The 19,774-nt window shown below is 38.2% G+C and overlaps 1 protein-coding gene and 1 non-coding gene across 3 annotated transcripts in view; one reads left to right on the forward strand and one right to left on the reverse strand.

Annotated features, from left to right (window-relative positions):
* LOC100347410 (FUN14 domain-containing protein 1) overlaps window positions 1-19,774 on the reverse strand; it is a 265,389-nt gene that overhangs the window by 131,364 nt on the left and 114,251 nt on the right. The window lies entirely within an intron of this gene.
* On the forward strand, window positions 15,419-15,525 carry LOC127493309 (U6 spliceosomal RNA). The gene has a single exon (XR_007923368.1). It is a non-coding gene; the product is annotated as a U6 spliceosomal RNA (small nuclear RNA).

A 19,774-nucleotide genomic window follows, 5' to 3' on the forward strand; every position in this document is an offset into this window, starting at 1 on the left:
ATGGAATGTGCATGTCCCAAGTGATGGCTCAAACACTGAACCAAATACCTTCCTCACCATGGTTTTTTTAATTCCTGTGGTTTATAATATATTTTTAAAGTCAGGCAGTATAATGGCTTCTGCTTTGTTCTTTTTGCTCAAGATTGCACTGGATATTTTTGGTTCTTTGTGTTTCCACACAAATTTAGTAGTTTTGTTGTTGTGTTTTGTTTTTACCTCTGTGAATAATGCCGCAGATATTCTGAAAGGGATTGCATTGAATCTTCAAATCATTTTAGGCATTATGGACATTTTAATGATACTGAGTCTTCCAACCCATGAACATAGAATTTATTTCCATTTATTTGTGTCACCTTCAATTTCATTCATCCATGTTTTATAATTTTCATTGTAGAGATGTTTCACCTCTTTGGGTAGATTTATTTCTACTTAGTATTTTTTGTACTTATGGGAAAAGTGATTGCTTCTTTTATTTTTCATTTAAATTGCTATTAATGTCTAGCAACATTACTGATTTTTGTACATTTATTTGTATCCTACATCTTTGATGAGTTTATGAATTATAATAATTCTTCAGTAGAGTCTTTGGAGTTTTCTTTTTTTTAAGATTTATTTATTTATTTGAAAGTCGGAGTTATACAGAGAGAGAAGTAGTGGCAGAGAGAGAGAGAGAGAAAGGTCTTCCATCCACTGGTTCACTCCAAAAATGGCTGTAACAGCCAGAACTGCACTGATCCAAAGCCAGGAGCCAGGAGCTTCTTCAAGGTCTCCCCTGTGGGTATAGGGGCCCAAGGAGTTGGGCCATCTTCTACTGCTTTCCGATGCCATAGCAGAGAGCTGGATTGGAAATGGAGCAACCAGGACTTGAACTGGTGCCCATATGGGATGCTAGCACTGCAGGCGGTGGCTTTACCCACTATACCAAGGGGTTTTCTATATTTAAAATTATGTCACCTGCAAACAATGATAATTTGCCTTCCTTGTTTCCAATTTGAATGACTTTGATTTTCCTCTTGCTTAATTGCTTTGGCCAGACTTCCAGTATTGTGTTGGATAAAAGTGACAGTCCTATTCCACTTGTAGAGAGAAGTCTTTAGCTTTTCCTCTTTCAATGTGATGCTAGTTATTGACTTGTTATAATGCAGCCTTTGATGAGTTACATTCCTTATACATGGAATTTATTCATAGTTTTTATCATCAAGGGAAATTACATTTTATCAAATGCCTCCTCCTCATCTATTGATATGACCATATTATTTTTGTCCTTCAGTCCATTGATATAGTGCATCAAATCTGTTGATTTGCATATGTTGTCATCTATCTCTGATAAAAATTATAATCAGTCATGATAAATAAGCTTTTTAGTGTGCTGCTGGGTTCAATTTACTAGTATTTTGTTATTTTTACATATATATTCATCAAAGATATGGCCTTGGAGCACTCTGTGCTGTGTGTTTCTGTCAGGTTTTGGTACCAAGGTATGCTCTAATGTGTAAAATAGATTCAGAAGCATTCCTTCCTTCTGCTTCTAATTTTTGGGAATAATTTTTGAAAAATTGGTGTTAATTCTTCTTTAAACATTTGGTATAATTTAGCAGTGAGGCCATCTGGTCCTGGGATTTTCTTTGATGAGAACTTTTTTATTACTAATTCAATCACAGTACTACTCATTTTTGGTCTGTTTATGTATTTCATTTCATGATTCAATCTTGGAGTGTCCATAATGTGTTCATTTGTTCTAGGTTATCAAGTTCACTGCCAGAAAATTATACATAATAACATCAACAATCATTTATATTTCTATGATGTCTGTTATAATGTCTCCCTTTCATCTCTGCTTTTACTTATTTGAGTATTCTCTCCTTTTAGTTAATCTAGCTAAGGGTTTGTTGACTTTATTTTTCAAAGAATCACTTCTTAATTTACTTTTTGATATTGCTTGTTAGAATATTTCACCTGTCTCTGTTCTAAGTTTTTAATATTTCTTTTCTTCCACTAATTTTGAATTTGACTTACTCTTATTTTTATAATTCCTTAAGGTGTATCAATGATTTGTTTATTTGTGATCTTCCTGGATTTTGTATGTGGGCATTGATTGCTATTAGTATTGCTTCTTGCTGTGTCCCATAGGTTTTGGTATGAAGTGTTTCCATTTTTAATTGTTTCAATAAATTATTCAAATTTCACTCTCAATTTCTTTCTTGATCCATTGGTTGTTCAGGCATAAGTTGTCTGATTTCCAAGCATTTACATAGTTTTCAAAGTTTTTCTTCTTATTGATTTTAGTTATATTACATTGTATTCAGGGCAGATATTTGATATGATCTCTACTCTGTTAATTTGTTGATATTTGTTTTGTGACCTACCACATGATCTATCCTGAAGACTGTTTCATATGCTGCTGAGAAGAATGTGCATTCTGGATGGAATATTCTGAGAGATCTGTTAAGTACATTTATTTGATCTAGGGTGCTGTTTAACTCTATTCCTTGTTGGCTTTCCATCTAGATGACCTGTCCACTTTAATATCCCACTTCTGAAAGTGGGATATTAAAGTCCACTGCAATATCCCACTTCTGAAAGTGGGATATTAAAGTCCACTGCAATTTTTGTATTGGAGTTTCTCTCTCTCTTCATGTCTATTAATATTTGCTTTATGTATTTGAGTGCTCCAATACTGAATGCATATATACTTCTAAGTGTCACTTCCTCTTAGTGGATCTAGTCTTTTATCATTATATGTTGACCTTCCTTGTCTCTTTTTATTGATTTTATTTATTTTGAAAGTCACAGTTACAGAGCAAGTGAGACAGAGAGTTCCTCCATCTGCTGGTTCACTCTCCAGGTGGCCACAATGGCCAGCACTGGACCAGTCTGAAGCCAGGAACTTTATCAGGGTCTCCCACAAGGGTAACAGGTGTTCAAGAACTTAAACCATCTTCTGCTGCTTTTCCCAGGCCATTATCAGGGAGGTAGATCAGAATTGGAGCAGCCAGGACATGAACTGATATTCATAAGAATGCCAGCATAACAGGCAGCAGCTTTAATCGCTATGGCACAACTCTGACACCTAAAACCCTTTTTATCTCATAGAGGTAGAGTTACTCCCGTTTTCTTTTGAATTGCATATGCATGGAATATATCATTCCATCTTTTAACTTTCAATCTATATGTATTACTAGAGTTGAAGTGTGTTTATTGTAAATAGTATATAGTTGGGTGTTCTTTTTTACTTTATTCAGTTACTGTATGTCTTTTAATTGCAGTACATAACCCTTTACAATTATGGTAATTATTAATAGGTAAATTCTTACTAATGTCATTTTAATACTTTTTCTAATTTTATTGTAGCTCCTTTCTTTCTCCCTTTGTTAACAAACTCTTTGTGGTTAAATGGTATTCTCTAATAGTGCATTTTTGTTCTTCACTTGTGAATTTTGGCAAATCTAGTTTAGATTTTTACCTGTGGTTACCCTGAATCTTATAAAAATATTAGATTATAATAAGCTATTTTTGAAATCATAGCTTTCTATGCCTAAAATACTCTCATGGGCTCTTCAGCCAGATCCGATGCCTTAAGGGCTGATTCTGAGGCCAGGGTGCTATTTAGGACATCTGACATTCTATGAGTCTGCTGTGTATCCCACTTCCCATGATGGATCGTTCTCTCCCTTTTTGATTCTATCAGTTAGTATTAGCAGACACTAGTCTTGTTTGTGTGATCCCTCTGACTCTTAGACCTATCAGTGTGATCAATTGTGAACTGAAATTGATCTCTTGGACTAGTGAGATGGCATTGGTACATGCCACCTTGATGGGATTGTATTGGGATCCCCTGGCAATATTCTAACTCCAAAATTTGGGGTAAGTCCGATTGAGCATGTCCCAAATTTTACATCTCTTCCCTCTCTTATTCCCACTCTTAGATTTAACAGGGATCACTTTTCAGTTAAAATTTAAATACCTAAGAAAAACTGTGTGTTAATTACAGAATTCAACCAATAGTACTAGACCAAAACAAAAAATACTAAAATGGATAAAGTATTACATTGTACATCGACAGGACAAGAGCTGATCAAGTCACTGTTTCTCATAGTGTCCATTTCACTTCAACAGGTTTCCCCTTTGGTGCTCAGTTGTCGCCAATCAGGGAGAACATATGATATTTGTCCCATTGGGACTGGCTTATTTCACTCAGCATAATGTTTTCCAGATTCCTCCATCTTGTTGCAAATAACTGGATTTCATTGTTTTTGACTGCTGTATAGTATTCTATAGAGTACATGTTCCATAATTTCTTTATCCAGTCTACTGTTGATGGGCATTTGGGTTGGTTCCAGGTCTTAGCTATTGTGAATTGAGCTGCAATAAACATTAATGTGCAGAAGACCTAAATGAAAGATCTCTACGAGTGAGATCCCAGTGGAAAGAACAGGGCCATCAAAGAAGGAGGTACCTTTTTCTGAAGGGAGGAGAGAACTTCCACTTTGACTATGACCCTGTCAGAATAAGATCGAAGTTGGCGACCTCAAAAGGCTTCCATAGCCTTAGCAACTCATAACAAGAGCCTAGGGAGATTACTGACACCATAAACAAGAGTGTCAAATTGTTAAGTCAACAACAGGAATATGTGTTGTCCAATGTGAAATAATGCTATAACTAGTACTGAAACAGTATTTCACACTTTGTGTTTCTGTGTGGGTGCAAACTGATGAAATCTTTACTTAATATATACTAAATCAATCTTCTGTATATAAAGATAATTGAAAATGAATCTTAGGCCAGCGTCGCAGCTCACTAGGCTAATCCTCCGCCTTGCGGCGCCAGCACACAGGGTTCTAGTCCAGGTCGGGGTGCCGGATTCTGTCCCGGTTGCCCCTCTTCCAGGCCAGCTCTCTGCTGTGGCCAGGGAGTGCAGTGGAGGATGGCCCAAGTCCTTGGGCCCTGCACCCCATGGGAGACCAGGATAAGTACCTGGCTCCTGCCATTGGATCAGTGCGGTGCGCCGGCCACAGCGTGCTGACCGCAGCAGCCATTGGAGGGTGAACCAACGGCAAAGGAAGACCTTTCTCTCTGTCTCTCTCTCTCACTGTCCACTCTGCCTGTCAAAAAAAAATGAATCTTGATGTGAATGGAATGAGAGAGGGAGCGGGAGATGGGAGGGGTGTGAGTGGGAGGGAAATTATGGGGGGTAGCTATTGTAATCCATTAATTGTACTTTGGAAATTTATATTTACTAAATAAAAAATAAAAATAAACAACTAAAAAAAAGAAATAGCAAGTTGACATTCTTTTTAAAGATAGGAAAGGAAATAAGAGATAAGACATACTAACAAAGAACTCTATACTTGCATTCCATTCCTCCCCATATTTAGACTTTTTGATCTCATTTTACATCTTCCTAAATTTCAGGTATCTTAAATATCAATGTAGCTAATTTGTTTTCTCTTTTAGTCTTTATGCTAACAATGTTTTATGATATTAGAACATCCTGAATTTCTCTGGATAGCTACTCTTACCACTGAGTTTTCTACCTTCTGAGAGTCTCTTTTTACTAATTAGCATATATTTCTCCCCCTTGAAAAACACTGTCTTTGGCACTTTTTCTAAGGGAGGTCTGATGGTGATAAATTCTCTCAACTTTTTGGTCTTTGAATGCTTTTATCTGTTCCTTTTTTATAAAGGATAGTTTTGCTGGGTATGGTATTCATGGAAGGCTGTTTTATCTTTTGTTCTTTCAGTACTGTGAAAGTCTCATCCTACTCCTTTCTGGCCCATAATATTTCTGTGGAGAAGTCTGTAGATTCTTTCAGGTGTCATTTTTTCTCTTCTCTTGAAGATTTGAGAATCCTCTTTGTCTTTAAACTTGGAGAACTTAAATATATCTTGGGATATCCTTTGCTAAATTGAACTTGACTGGTGATGTCTGACCTTCCTGCACCTGTACAGATATGTGTTTCTCTAAGTTTGGTATGCTTTCTGCCTTTTGGCATTCTAAGTCCATTTGTATCCCCAAAGACACTGAAACTTGGCCTTTTCATGATATTTCAAATGTCCCATAAGTTTTCTTAATTCTTATTGATTTATTTTATTCTTCAGTTAGGTATTTTTAAATAGCCTAAATACATATTTTAAATAGCTCATTCCTTCTCCTATTTTATCTATTTTTCTAATGATACCCTTCTATCACATTCTTAGTTTTGCTTAGTGTACTTTTCAATTGAAGCATTTATGTTTGATTTTTAAAAATTATTTCCATTTGTCTTTTCAAGTCTTTTTGTTAGAGTAATAAATTGCAACCCTGTGTTCTCTGGAAGTTTTTGAGCTTCCTTAAGCAAGTTATTTGAAAACATCATTTAAGAACTTAAGAAAGCTCCTAGCTAGTTGGTTTCTGGCATCCTATTTTGTTCATTAGATGAAGTTATATTTCCTTGATGCTTGTTAACAAACAACATCATCTGTGCATTTAAAATTCATTATTTTTTCCAGTCTTCATAATCTGGCTTTTCAGAATTCCTTTCAGAAATTCAGAATTCTGAATTCCTTTCAGAATTTCAGATTTCCTTTCAGAAATTCTAAGCAGTTTGTTTTCTTTTTCTTGGCCTGTGTTCACTTTTTTCTATTTCAGCACCAGATGGCACCCTAGGCTCAGTATTGACGTGAGTCCTCTGTCGGTGTGTAGTCACTGTTTCAGTCCTAGAATATCACATTTATTCCAAATCTGCTATTGGTGTGTTATTCAGAATGAACTAGGAAAGTGTCTGAAAAGGGGTAGGTCATCCTTATAAGCCACTTCTTAGGGCTGAGGAAGGACCAGATACAAAGTTTTTAGTCACCAACACCCAATACTAGACAACTTTTAGAGCACACAGCCCACAAAAAGCAGCACAGCACAACAGTAGGACTAAAGCCTACACTGCTATGGACTGTCTACTGATGAAGCGGACTCAAAGCCTGAAGAAACTGCAACCAGCCCAGGTGATGCTAACTGGGATATAAGTCTAATCCATTGGTGCCAAGACTTCTTTTGACATGGGGGAAAATCCTGATCTACCATTCACAGGCTCTAGCCTAAGTAGAGGGACCATTTAGTGTTAACCCCTTTGTTGGGTTTCACCAGCCCAGCATTGAGTATTAAGACAGTCTTTGGTTCCTTGCTATCTGTCTGAGGCTGGAGGGCTGATGATAAAGGCAACTCCTTGGCCACTTAGGCTGGTATGAAGCTCGGTCACACTTCTGACTCATATTCAAAAGGCCTTGCAAAATCTCAGGGCTCCATGCCAGGCCAATATGAGGTCAGTGATGATTCATGTCAAAATGACTCTGTTCTACCAGGGCACAGATTTCTGAATGATGCCAAGCAAATCCACAGGCTCCCTTCTTTGAGTATTGATCTAAAGGTAAAGACCCTTCGGCATTACTATGTGCTGGTTGCATGGTTTTAGGACTGTTTCTGACTTCCTGGAAAAGGTCCTAATTTCCCTTTCCTGCTTTATTCCCCAAACACTGGAGTCTTGCTCCATTGTCTTCCAGAAGTTGTAGAAAAAGTAATAGAGGTGTTTTCTGAACTGCCTGGCTAAGGAAGGTCCAAAGTCTCAGTCTGCAGGTATGGGCCTGATGCCAGAGTATATTAAGCCCTGTCCAGCACTGGTTATTTTACAGTGAACCTGGTGAATATGTGATATAGACTTAATTTCTTCTTCCTCTTCCAAATGGGAGTGGAAGTATTTCTCTCCACATTGTGCTCCCTAGAGCTGGAAGACAGAACACAGGTTCCTTTTCCTTCCTATTTTACTCAATGCATCTTTTCTTATTACTGTACTAAAACCAGGCACTTTGGTTTCTCACCTGGTTTCAGTACTTCTTGTAAAGGTCACATGGTACATCAATAGCTTTTCAAAATGGTGCCTGACACAAGAGACCTCGAATAGCTAAAGCAATCTTGTACAACAAAAACAAAGTCGGAGGCATCACAATACCAGACTTCAGGACATACTACAGGGCAGTTGTAATCAAAACAGCATGGTACTGGTACAGAAACAGATGGATAGACCAATGGAACAGAATTGAAACACCAGAAATCAACCCAAACATCTACAGCCAACTTATATTTGATCAAGGATCTAAAACTAATTCCTGGAGCAAGGACAGTCTATTCAATAAATGGTGCTGGGAAAACTGGATTTCCACGTGCAGAAGCATGAAGCAAGACCCCTACCTTACACCTTACACAAAAATCCACTCAACGTGGATTAAAGACCTAAATCTACGTCCTGACACCATTAAGTTATTAGAGAACATTGGAGAAACCCTTCAAGATATTGGCACAGGCAAAGAATTTCTGGAAAAGACCCGGGAGGCACAGACAGTCAAAGCCAAAATCAACTATTGGGATTGCATCAAATTGAGAAGTTTCTTTACTGCAAAAGAAACAGTCAGGAAAGTGAAGAGACAACCGACAGAATGGGAAAAAATATTTGCAAACTATGCAACAGATAAAGGGTTAATAACCAGAATCTACAAAGAGATCAAGAAACTCCACAAAAACAAAACCAACAACCCACTTAAGAGATGGGCCAAGGACTTCAATAGACATTTTTCAAAAGAGGAAATCCAAATGGCCAAAGGCACATGAAAAAATGTTCAAGGTCACTAGCAATCAGGGAAATGCAAATCAAAAGCACAATGAGGTTTCACCTCACCCCGGTTAGAATGGCTCACATACAGAAATCTACCAACAACAGATGCTGGCGAGGATGTGGGGAAAAAGGGACACTAACCCACTGTTGGTGGGAATGCAAACTGGTTAAGCCACTATGGAAATCAGTCTGGAGATTCCTCAGAAACCTGAATATAACCCTACCGTTCGACCCAGCCATCCCACTCCTTGGAATTTACCCAAAGGAGTTTAAATTGATAAAGAAAAAAGCGGTCTGCACCCTAATGTTTATTGCAGCACAATTCACAATAGCCAAGACCTGGAACCAACCTAAATGCCCATCAATGGTAGACTGGATAAAGAAATTATGGGATATGTATTCTTTAGAATACTATACCGCAGTAAGAAACAACGAAATCCAGTCATTTGCAACAAAATGGAGGAATCTGGAACACATCATGCTGAGTGAAGTAAGCCAGTCCCAAAGGGACAAATACCATATGTTCTCCCTGATCGGTGACAACTGACTGAACACCAAAAAGGAAACCTCCTGAAGTGAAATGGACACTATGAGAAATGGTGACTTGATCAGCATAGCCCTGACTGCTAATGGACAACTTAATACATTATCCCTCATAGTATTTTTTTTTGTCTGTTCTACTTAATATGACTGGTTTAATTCTGTAATTATCACACAGTTATTCTTAAGTGTTGAAAATTAACTGAAATGTGATCCCTGTTAAACATAAGAGTGGGAATAAGAGAGGGAAGAGATGTATAATTTGGGGCATGCTCGGGCTGACTTGCCCCAATTGGTAGAGTTGGAAACATACTAGGGGATTCCAATTCAATCCCATCAAGGTGGCATGTGCCAATGCCATCTCACTATTCCAAGTGATCAATTTCAGTTCACAATTGATCATAATGAAAGGACTAAGAGTCAAAGGGAGCACATAAACAAGTCTAGTATCTGCTAACACTAACCGATAGAATAAATAAAGGGGAGAGTGATCCAACATGGGAAGTGAGATACTCAGCAGACTCATAGAATGGCAGATGTCCTAAATAGCACTCTGGCCTCAGAATCAGCCCTAAAGGCACTCAGATCTGGCTGAAAAGCCCATGAGAGTATTTCAGGCATGGAAAGCCAAGACACTCTGGCAAAAAGATCTCTGTGAGTGAGATCCCAGTGGAAAGAACAGGTCTTCAAAGAGGGAGGTGCCTTTCTCTGAAGGGAGGAGAGAACCTCCACTTTGACTATGACCTTGTCTAAACAAGATAAGAGTCGGAGAACTCAAGGGGCTTCCATAGCCTTGGAAACTCATGACTGGTGCATAGGGAGATTACTGATACCATAAACAGGAGTGTCAATTTGTAAAGTCAACAACAGGAGTCACTGTGCACTTACTCCTCATGTAGGATCTCTGTCCTTAATGTGCTGTACACTGAGGCTTAATGCTACAACGAGTACTCAAACAGTATATTTCACTTTGTGTTTCTATGGGGGTGCAAACTGTTGAAATCTTTACTTAATGTACACTAAACTGATCTTCTGTTAAAAAAAAAAAAAAAAGAAAAGAAACTATCAATTCCCAACTTGACTCTCACTGGGATTAAACATGACAATAGGTCTGATCTGATTTCATCATCATTTAAAAAAAAATCATCTATTATTTTTCACTTTATGTTTCTGTGTGGGAACAAACTGTTGAAATCCTTACTTAAGGTATACTAAGCTGATCTTCTGTATACTAAGATAATCGAAAATGAATCTTGATGTGAATGGAAGGGGAGAGGGAGTGGGAAAGGGGAGGGTGGTGGGTGGGAGGGACGGTATGGGGGGGAAAGCCATTGTAACCCATGAGATGTACTTTGGAAATTTATATTCATTAAATAAAAGATAAAAAAAAAAAATGGTGCCTGAGTGAGGAGATGTGCTGGAGTCCAGATGTGATGTATTCAGTGCATATTCTGGCAAAATAATAGCTCAGAAATGGCTTAGCCTCTTGTAATCAAGGTTGGGTCACAGGTGTGCATTTAAGCTTGCAGAAGTTCTGAATTGATCCTTGTTATCCCAGACCTATTAACTATAACTATGTGAAGTAATTGAGGGAAGGCCCAGAAATACCCTAGCCTGTCCCTGGAGATTTCTGCTAAAGTTTCTCCTATATTACTCTTCTTCTCTGTAGAATTTAAAGTTTATTAATTTATTTTTATTTATTTGAAAAGCAAGAGCAAGAGAGAGAGAGAGATCTTAGCTGGTTCACTCCCCAAATGTCTGCAAAAGCTAGGCCTGAGCCAGGCCAAACCCAGGAACCCAGAAATTCATCTGGGTCTCCCATAGAAGTGGAAGGGATACAAGTACTTGAACCATCATCTACTGTCTTCCAGGGTACACATTAGCAGGGAGCTATATCAGAAGCAGAGGTACTGATCCTAGCCAATCCAATATGGGATGTGAGCATCCCAAGTGGTGGCTCAACTGATTGTATCACAACACTCAGCCCTTTTCTGCAGGATTTTTTGTTTTGGATTGCTTTTGTTTTTCTCTTTTTGCTTTATTTTTTTTCTTTGTCTTTTTTTCTGTAGGATTTAGATCAGAACTTCCCAACTGGTGCCTATGGCTCATGGACTTGCATGTGGTAGCTTTGAAATACAGAAATACTGAGCCACTCAGGCCTTGGGGCTGGAGTCCTGCAGTAGATAGCTATAATTTTGATACATATTTTCTAAGAATTTCCAGATAAAAGTCAGAAATTAGAATCAACATCAGCCCCATGATGTCCACAGTTAAGATACACAAGATATGACACATATCACACTAACTGCTCACATATGGCATCATAAGTTTCCCCTGTGAGGTGATCTGTAACCTGTAAATCTGCTTTAGTAGACAGAATAAGGCCAGATTACCAACCGTTTCGCATAACGGACTATGGACCTGATGGGAGAGTTCCCACTGAGTGAAAGAACACAACAAAAATATCACTTCATAGAGGAGTGGGGGAATACCTGGATTATATATCTCCAAACCTGAGTCCCAATTTCTATCTTTCCATATATCCAATACTACCATCTGTGACATTGTGATTATCTATGGGCATTCAAACTGTAGTAAAAATGCATGTATATTGGGGGCCAGTGTTGTGGCGAATGGGTTAAGCCTCTGCTAGTGATGCCACCATTCCATATTGAGGGCCAGTTTGAGATCCAGCTGCTCAGCTTCAAATCCAGATCTCTATTAATGCACCTGTGAAAGCAGCAGATGATGACTCAAGTGCTTAGACCACTGTTACCCACATGGCCATATCCTGGGGCCATTTCAGCCATTTGGAAAGCAAACCAGCAAATAGAAGATGTCACTCTCTTTATCTCTGTCACTCTGCCAAATAAATAAATAAATATTTTTAAAACTGCATGTGCATTCTACAGTTATAACTTGATTGTTGTTTTTAAATCTTACATAGGGGCCAGCGCTGTGGCATAGCAGGTAAAACTGCTGCCTGCAGTGCTGGCATCCCGTATGGGTGCCGGTTCAAGTACCGACTGCTCCACTTCCAATCCAGCTCTCTGCTACAGCCTGGGAAAGCAGTGGAAGATGGACCAAGTCCTTGGACCCCTGCACTCATGTGGGAGACACAGAAGAAGCTCCTGGCTCCGGGCTTTGGATCGGCCCAGCTCCGGCCGTTGCAGCCAATTGGGAATGAACCAGCAGATGGAAGACCTCTCTCTCTCTCTGCCTCTCCTTTTCTCTCTGTGTAACTGACTTTCAAATAAATGAATACATGTTTTTTTTTTAAATCTTACATAAAGGAGCCAGTGGTATGGTGTGGAAGGTTAAGCCTCCACCTGCAGTGCCGGCATCCTATGTGGGCACTGGTTCATGTTCCAGCTGCTCCTCTTCTGATCCAGCTCTCTGCTTGTGGCCTTGGAAAGCAGTAAAAGATGTCCTAAGTCCTTGGGCCCCTGCACCCACATGGAAGACTCAGAAGGAGCTCCTGGATCCTGGATTCAGATCAGCTCAGTTCCAGCCATTGCAGCCATCTGGGGAGTGAATGAATCCACAGATGGAAGACCTTTCTGTCATTCCCTCTCTCTTTCTCTGTAACCCTACCTCTCAAATAAATAAAATCTTTTAAAATCCTCAACAAAATACTAGCAAATAGAATCCAACAACACACCAAAAAGATCATCCACCAGACCAAGTGGAATTTATCCCAGGTATGCTTCAACATACAATCAATAAACATGATACATCATATCAACAATATGAAAGATAAAAAACATATAATTATCTAAATAGATGCAGAGAAAAAATTTGATAAAATACATCTTTTCATGATAAAAAAATCTTTAAAATTGGGTACGGAAGGACCATTCCTCAACAGACAAGCTAATATAGAAAAAACCCACAGCCAGCATCATATTGAACGGGGGAAAGCTAGAAGCCATTTTCACTATGATACAGAACTAGAAAAGGATACCCACTCTCATTATTATTCAATATAGTTCTGGAATGTTTAGCCAGAGCCATGAGGCAAGGAAACAAAATTAAAGGGATACAAATTGGAAAACAGGAAGTCAAATTATCCCTGTTTGCTGATGACACAATCCTTTATATAGGGGAACCAAAATACTCCATTAAGGGACTATTAGAACTGACAGAATTCAGCAAAGTTGCAGGATGCAAAATCAATACACAAAAATCAATAGCATTCTGATACATTAACAACGCTTTGAGAAAAAACTTGTAACACCAGACCCATTCACGATAGCTATAAAAATAATAAAGACCTTGGAATAAATTTAAGCAGTATGTAAAAGATCTCTACAATGAAAATTACAAAATCTCAAGAAAGAAAGACAATAAGGCACCAAAAAATTGGAAATCTCCACATGGATGGATTGAAAGAATTAATATCATCAAAATGCCCATATTGTCCAAAGAAATTTATAGATTCAGTGTGATACCAATAAAAAATTCAAGGATATTCTTCACAGATCTAGATAAAACAATCCTAAAATTCATATAAAACACAAAGGCCTTGAATAATTCAAGCAATATTGAATAATAAAAACAGAGCTGGAGGTAACACAATACCAGATTTCAAAGACATTATACTCAAAACAATCTAATACTACCACAAGAATAGATATGTAGAGCAATGAACAGCATAGAAATCCCAGAAATTAATCCATACATCTATAAAAAGCTAATCTTTGATAAATGAGCTAAAAATCATTCCCTGAATAAAGGACAATCTTTTCAACAAATGGTGCTGGGAAAACTGGGTATTCACATGCAAAATTTTGAAATAAGACCTCCTAATTTACACCCCATATAAAAATCAATTCACAGTGGATCAAGGATCCAAGCATAACACCTGAAACCATCAAATTACTAGAGGAAAACAAAGACTTACTGGAATAAGAACCCAGAAGCACAGGCAACAAAGCAAAAACAGACAAATGAGATTATATCAAGCTAAAAAGCTTCTGAACAGCAAAGGAAACAAACAACAAAATGAAAAGGCAACCAATAGAATGGGAGTAAATATTTGCAAACTATGCATCCAATAAAAGATTAATATCCAGAATATATAAGGAACTCAAGAAACTCAACAACAAAACAAACAACCCAGTTAAGAAATGGGTTAAGAATATGAACAGGCATTTTTCAAGAAGAAAATACAAATGGCCAATAGATATTAGACAAAATGCTCAGGATCATTAGCCATCAGGTTTGAAATGCAAATAAAAACCAGAATGAGGTTTCACCTTACTCCAATTAGAATGGCTACCATTTAAAAATTAAAAAATGACAAATGCTAGGGAGGATATTGAGACAAGTGAACCCTAATACATTGTTAGTGGGAATGCAAACTACTACAACTATTAAGGAAGAAAGTATGGAGCTTCCCCAGAAAATTTAAAAGATACATACATTATATAACCCTGCTATCCTACTCCTGCTACCACTTCCAAAGGAAATGGAAGCAGCACATGGTAGTCACCTGTAGTCCCATTTTTATAACAGTTCAATTCACAACAGCCAAGATATGAAATCAACATAAATGTCCATCAACTGATGACTGGCAAAACAAAATATGGTATATATACATGATGGAATACTACTCAGCCATAAAACTGATATCCTGACATCTGCAACAAAATGGATGCAAATGGAAATTATGCTAAGTGAAAAAAGCCAGTCCCAAAATAAAAATGTCATATGGTTTTTCTTATTTGTGGTAATTAATTTAGAGAGGGAGGATAAAAACTGTGGGGATACCTTATCATTCGGTTTATAAATGTTGTTTCACTGAATCAGACCATATAAATGCCAATATACTCTTTTTTTTTTTAATTTTTTTGACAGGCAGAGTGGACAGTGAGAGAGACAGAAAGGTCTTCCTTTTGCCATTGGTTCACCCTCCAGTGGCCGCCCCGGCCGGCGCACTGCGGCCAGCACACCGCGCTGATCCGATGGCTGGAGCCAGGTGATTCTCCTGGTCTCCCATGGGGTGCAGGGCCCAAGTATTTGGGCCATCCTCCACTGCACTCCCAGGCCACAGCAGACAGCTGGCCTGGAAGAGGGGCAACCGGGACAGAATCCGGCCCCCAACCGGGACTAGAACCCGGTGTGCCGGCGCTGCTAGGCGGAGGATTAGCCTAGTGAGCCACGGCGCCAGCTACCAATATACTCTTATTTCACATTTAAAAAAATATACTCGTTTCACATGTTAAAAAAAAGAAATGGTGCTCGCTTCGGCAGCACATATACTAAAACTGGAACGATACAGAGAAGATTAGCACGGCCCCTGCGCAAGGATGACACGCAAATTCGTGAAGCGTTCCATATTTTTTTACAGACAAATATCCCTGATGAACATAGATGCAAAAATCCTCAATAAGATTCTCGCCAATAGAATGCAACAACACATCAGAAAGATCATCCACCCAGATCAAGTGGGATTTATCCCTGGTATGCAGGGATGGTTTAATGTGCGCAAGACAATCAATGTGATACACCACATTAACAGACTGCAGAAGAAAAACCATATGATTATCTCAATAGACACAGAGAAAGCATTTGATAAAATACAACACCCGTTCATGATGAAAACTCTAAGCAAACTGGGTTTAGAAGGAACATTCCTCAATACAATCAAAGCAATCGATGAAAAACCCACAGCCAACATCCTATTGAATGGGGAAAAGTTGGAAGCATTTCCACTGAGACCTGGTACCAGACAGGGATGCCCACTCTCACCACTGCTATTCAATATAGTTCTGGAGGTTCTAGCCAGAGCTATTAGGCAAGAAAAAGAAATTAAAGGGATACAAATTGGGAAGGAAGAACTCAAACTATCCCTCTTTGCAGATGATATGATTCTTTATTTAGGGGACGCAAAGAACTCTACTAAGATACTATTGGAACTCATAGAAGATTTTGGCAAAGTAGCAGGGTATAAAATCAATGCACAAAAATCAACAGCCTTTGTATACACAGACAGTGCCATGGCTGAGGAAGAACTTCTAAGATCAATCCCATTCACAATAGCTACAAAAACAATCAAATACCTTGGAATAAACTTAACCAAGGACGTTAAAGATCTCTACAATGAAAATTACAAAACCTTAAAGAAAGAAATAGAAGAGGATACCAAGAAATGGAAAAATCTTCCATGCTCATGGATTGGAAGAATCAACATCATCAAAATGTCCATTCTCCCAAAAGCAATTTATAGATTCAATGCAATACCAATCAAGATACCAAAGACCTTCTTCTCAGATCTGGAAAAAATGGTGCTGAAATTTATATGGAGACACAGGAGACCTCGAATAGCTAAAGCAATCTTGTACAACAAAAACAAAGCTGGAGGCATCACAATACCAGATTTCAGGACATACTACAGGGCAGTTGTAATAAAAACAGCATGGTACTGGTACAGAAACAGATGGATAGACCAATGGAACAGAATAGAAACACCAGAAATCAATCCAAACATCTACAGCCAACTCATATTTGACCAAGGATCCAAAACCAATCCCTGGAGTAAGGACAGTCTATTCAATAAATGGTGCTGGGAAAATTGGATTTCCACGTGCAGAATCATGAAGCAAGACCCCTACCTTTCACCTTACACAAAAATTCATTCGACATGGATTAAAGACTTAAATCTATGACCTGACACCATCAAATTATTAGAGAGCATTGGAAAAACCCTGCAAGATATAGGTACTGGCAAAGACTTCTTGGAAAACACCCCAGAAGCACAGGCAGTCAAAGATAAAATTAACATTTGGGATTGCATCAAATTGAGAAGTTTCTGTACTGCAAAAGAAACAGTCAGGAAAGTGAAGAGACAACCGACAGAATGGGAAAATATATTTGCAAACTATGCAACTGATAAAGGGTTGATAACCAGAATCTACAAAGAGATCAAGAAACTCCACAACATCAAAACAAACAACCAACTTAAGAGATGGGCCAAGGACCTCAATAGACATTTTTCAAAAGAGGAAATCCAAATGGCCAACAGACACATGAAAAAATGTTCAAGGTCACTAGCAATCAGGGAAATGCAAATCAAAACCACAATGAGGTTTCACCTCACCCCGGTTAGAATGGCTCACATTCAGAAATCTACCAACAACAGATGCTGGAGAGGATGTGGGGAAAAAGGGACACTAACCCACTGTTGGTGGGAATGCAAACTGGTTAAGCCACTATGGAAGTCAGTCTGGAGATTCCTCAGAAACCTGAATATAACCCTACCATTCAACCCAGCCATCCCATTCCTTGGAATTTACCCAAAGGAAATTAAATTGGCAAACAAAAACGCAGTCTGCACCTTCATGTTTATTGCATCTCAATTCACAATAGCTAAGACCTGGAACCAACCCAAATGCCCATCAACAGTAGACTGGATAAAGAAATTATGGGAAATGTAATCTATTGAATACTATACAGTAGTCAAAAACAACGAAACCCAGTCATTTGCAACAAGATGGAGGAATTTAGAAAACATCATGCTGAGTGAATTAAGCCAGTCCCAAATGGACAAATATCATATGTTCTCCCTGATTGGCGACAACTAACTGAGCACCAAAGGGGAAACTTGTTGAAGTGAAATGGACACTATGAGAAACAGTGACTTGATCAGCTTTTGTCCTGATGGTTGATGTACAATGTAATTCTTTATCCATTTTAGTATTTTTTGTTTTGTTCTAGTACCATTGGTTGAACTCTGTAATTAACACACAATTATTCTTAGTGTTTAAATTTTAACTGAAAAGTGATCCCTGTTAGGAATTTGGAAAACATTATGTTGAGTGAAATAAGCCAATCCCAAAGGGACAAATACCACTTGTTCTCCTTGATAGGTGACAACTAACTGAGCACCAAAAAGGAAACCTGTTAAAGTGAAATGAACACTATGAGAAACGGTGACTTGATCAGCCCTCACCCTGAATGTTAATGAGCAGCTTAATATGTTATCCCTCTTAGTATTTTTTATTTGTTTGTTCTACTTAATACTTTTGGTTGAATACTGTAATCAATACACAATTCTTCTTAAGTGCTGAAACGTAACTGAAAAGTGATCACTGTTAAATATAAGAGTGGGAATAAGAGAGGGAAGAGATGTGCGATTCGGGACATGCTCAAGCTGACTTACCTCAAACAGTAGAGTTAGAAACATACCAGGGGATCCGAATTCAATCCCATCGAGGTGGCATGTACCAATGCCATCTCACTAGTCCCAGCGATCAATTTCTGTTCACAATTGATCATAATGATAGGACTAAGAACCAAAGGGATCACATAAACAAGACTAGTGTCTGCAAATACTAGCTGATAGAATAAAAAGAGAGAGAATGGTCCAACATGGGAAATGAGATACACAGCAGACCCATAGAATGGCAAATGTCCTAACAGCACTCTGGCCTCAGCATCAGCCCTTAAGGCATGCGGATCCGGCTGAAATGCCCATGAGAGTATTTCAGGCATGGAAAGCCAAGACACCCTGGGGGAAAAAAAACCTAAATGAAAGATCTCCACGAGTGAGATCCCAGTGGAAAGAATGGGCCATCAAAGAAGGAGGTACCTTTCTCTGAAGGGAGGAGAGAACTTCCACTTTGACCATGGCCTTGTCTAAAAATGATCAGAGTCAGTGAACTCAGGGGGCTTCCATAGCCTTGGCAGCTCATGACAAGAGCCTAGGGTGATTACTGATGCCATAAACAAGAGTGTCAATTTGTTAAGTCAACAACAGGAGTCACTGTGCACTTACTCCTCATGTAGGATCTTTGTCCTTAGTGTGCTGTACATTGAGATTTAATGCTATAACTAGTACTCAAACAGTATTTTTCACTTTATGTTTCTGTGTGGGAGCAAACTGTTGAAATCTTTACTTAATGTATGCTAAACTGATCTTCTGTATATAAAGAGAATCAAAAATGAATCTTGATGTGAATGGAATGGGAGAGGGAGTGGATAAGGGGAGAGCTGTGGGTTGGAGGGACGTTATGGGGGGAAGCCATTGTAATCAATATTCTGTACTTTGGAAATTTATATTCATTAAATAAAAGTAAAACAAAAAAAACTAAAAAAAAAAAAAAAGAAATGGATGGAGGGAATAATATCATCCTTGCAGTACTATTAATGCTCTGTCCTTAATTAGAATGTTCATTATGAGAGTGAACAGAAGACAAAAAAACTCATTGATCTGTACACTTAAGTTCATTTCTTGATATGCATGCTGTATTTTAATAAACAATTTAAAACAAAAAAATGAATAGAGCCCTGGCACAGTGCTCAGTGCTAGATATTGTACACATATCTGTCTTTCTAATGTGATTATTAGGGCTGTATCATGATGTAATTTTACACAAATTTCAAAATATATTCCCAATGATTACAGAGCTAAATGCAAATTCCAAATCTGAACTTCCAAAGAGAATTCATATTAAAATTTTTCTGAACTCTATAAAAAAATACAAAAGGCTTTTCCATGTTTCAAAGCAATGAAGAAATTTACTTTTATTTTGGTATAAAATTCAGTGGTTTGAGGATATTTGAGGTCTTTCCCATCTCTAAATTTAGGAATT

Source organism: Oryctolagus cuniculus, chromosome 5 (genome assembly GCF_964237555.1).
Source record: "Oryctolagus cuniculus chromosome 5, mOryCun1.1, whole genome shotgun sequence".
Lineage (NCBI taxonomy): Eukaryota > Metazoa > Chordata > Mammalia > Lagomorpha > Leporidae > Oryctolagus > Oryctolagus cuniculus.